Here is a 393-nt window from a genome sequence, read left to right as displayed (position 1 = left end):
ACAACGAGGTCTTAATTCCTACTGAAATCGAGAACAAGTAAGAACTAATAATGCAATCGAGAATATTGCGGATATAGATGAAAGCTTTATTGAATAAGGTGGGATTCGAATAGTCGGTCTTGTTCAGGCGTTGGCCTCAAAGAAGTACCACGAGTTACGACAATGGCTAACTTTTAATCTAATCAAAATCCGAGTCTAGACGTGGCGGCTATGGGGGTATTTAAAGAGGAGAAAAGGTGGGGTTTCGGCCAACCATCGTATGGTGGTCGAGACCAAACCCTAGAAGGCCTTTCCACCTTCAATACGGACTCTAAAAAGTGGTGACTTAAATCACTGCGAAAATGACATGGGCCTGGCCCAAAACTAAAGGTGACGCAGCACCATAACATGCTA

The sequence above is a fragment of the Lolium rigidum genome, chromosome 2 (assembly GCF_022539505.1).
Source record: "Lolium rigidum isolate FL_2022 chromosome 2, APGP_CSIRO_Lrig_0.1, whole genome shotgun sequence".
Lineage (NCBI taxonomy): Eukaryota > Viridiplantae > Streptophyta > Magnoliopsida > Poales > Poaceae > Lolium > Lolium rigidum.
Note: the sequence above shows the minus strand (reverse complement) of the source record.